The sequence below is a fragment of the Schistocerca cancellata genome, unplaced genomic scaffold (assembly GCF_023864275.1).
Source record: "Schistocerca cancellata isolate TAMUIC-IGC-003103 unplaced genomic scaffold, iqSchCanc2.1 HiC_scaffold_963, whole genome shotgun sequence".
NCBI classification, from domain to species: domain Eukaryota; kingdom Metazoa; phylum Arthropoda; class Insecta; order Orthoptera; family Acrididae; genus Schistocerca; species Schistocerca cancellata.
The window spans coordinates 10,001-12,500 of NW_026046971.1; positions in this window are offsets into that span (position 1 = coordinate 10,001).

Genomic DNA, 2,500 nt, shown 5'->3' on the forward strand with positions numbered 1-2,500 from the left:
CGACACCTCCATCTACAGGAATCCAACGAAACTACGCCAACCATACCTCCAAAACACGGCACCGCCATCTATGACAATGTGACGAAACCACATGCAATAGCTCCATCTACGCGAATCGGACGACACTACGTCCACCATGTCGAGCGCACCACAAACAAAAATACCGCCACCTGCAGGTCCCCCGCAACATGACCTGCTGCACCGATGATACCGCCATCTATGAGACGCCACGCCGACTACGACATCGCTAGGTCCCACAGTGCCCATTTTCCGACGCCACCCACAAACCCTGCATCATCTGCCCACCACAGGAGCCCCAACGCCTGTGCCTGCGTCGCACGAAGTCGTCGACCGACAATCGCTCCACCCGCACCCGCACGTGCCCCACCCCAACCGCCCAAATCGCAACTCCAGCGGATGAACGGCGGACTCTTCCCGCACTCGTAACGTGCAATCCGCCCCTATATCTTGCGTTTCATGAAGAGTTATATCGAATATGCCATATTCCCGCTGTCCCTATACATGCTGTAAGTAGCTCGCTTGCTACAGCAGCAGCAGCAGCAGCACCACCTCCGCGCGCTTCCCTGGGGGCACTGAACCGCAGGATGCGAGACCCCACGCCCAGTGGCAAACAGGGCTCCTCTCAGAATATAGGCGGTCCCTACCCCTCACAACGATGACGGTGGGAGGGCCGTTTTACGAGACCATTTCCTGCGGTGCCAACGCTGTCGTAGAGCCGATACTCCATCTTTGGTACAAGGCAATCATTCCGCTGTAAATCAGTACGTCACTCGTAGTTCAGTCACCTCACAGCACTGCTCAGTAAACTATGCAGGCCCACATAGATAGATTATGATAGATTATATACGCAAATGCCCCTATACATGCTGAACGTCCGTACACACAAAATGAACCACACGTCAGCCACACACTCTATCACACACTACTCTCTGCCTGTAACAGACACAGATACAACTACTAAGCACCAGCATGGACCAACGTCCGGTGCATCCTATCCGCCACAGTACACCAACTACGCTATGATAACCAGACCGGGAGGTCCAATCATAAAACAGAATACCCCACTCGTCCGACAACCACAATTGCTCAGAGAAGCCACCAACACCCACACATGTCCTACACAGGGGTGCACCCATCACCACCACACTGCCTCGTCTTACAGCACAAACACACTGGCAGGAATGAAACACACAGGTCTGCCGCAACCACAGACACGGCTCGCCCCCTCTCACTGGCGAAAAGCGCATCCCGACGTGACATAACTCCTTTGACACACTGACGCTGCCTCGGGCATCCACGTCCTACGGTCGATATCAACGAACCTCCCCCCCCCCCTCCCCCCCACAACACGCCATCCCATACCACATTGTGTACCGTACCCAAACCTAACGTGTACTGTACTACAACGCAATGTGTACCATAACACAACCCAGTTTGTACCTTAACCTAACCTATGTCACCTTAACCTAACCTATGTCACCTTAACCTAACCTATGTCACCTTAACCTAACCTATGTCACCTTAACCTAACCTATGTCACCTTAACCTAACCTATGTCACCTTAACCTAACCTATGTCACCTTAACCTAACCTATGTCACCTTAACCTAACCCATCTTGCACCTTAACCTAACCCATCTTGCACCTTAACCTAACCCATCTTGCACCTTAACCTAACCCATCTTGCACCTTAACCTAACCCATCTTGCACCTTAACCTAACCTATGTTGCACCTTAACCTAACCTGTGTTGCACCTTAACCTACCTCAATTTGCACCGCAATGTAACGCAATTTGCACCGCAATGTAACGCAATTTGCACCGCAATGTAACGCAATTTGCACCGCAATGTAACGCAATTTGCACCGCAATGTAACGCAATTTGCACCGCAATGTAACGCAATTTGCACCGCAATGTAACGCAATTTGCACCGCAATGTAACGCAATTTGCACCGCAATGTAACGCAATTTGCACCGCAATGTAACGCAATTTGCACCGCAATGTAACTCAATTTGCACCGCAATGTAACTCAATTTGCACCGCAATGTAACTCAATTTGCACCGCAATGTAACTCAATTTGCACCGCAATGTAACTCAATTTGCACCGCAATGTAACTCAATTTGCACCGCAATGTAACTCAATTTGCACCGCAATGTAACTCAATTTGCACCGCAATGTAACTCAATTTGCACCGCAATGTAACTCAATTTGCACCGCAATGTAACTCAATTTGCACCGCAATGTAACTCAATTTGCACCGCAATGTAATGCAATTTGCACCGCAATGTAATGCAATTTGCACCGCAATGTAATGCAATTTGTACCGCAATCTACCCCCACATTGTGCCTTAACCTAACCCACATTGTGCCTTAACCTAACCCACATTGTGCCTTAACCTAACCCACGTTGTGCCTTAACCTAACCCACGTTGTGCCTTAACCTAACCCACGTTGTGCCTTAACCTAACCCAAGTTGT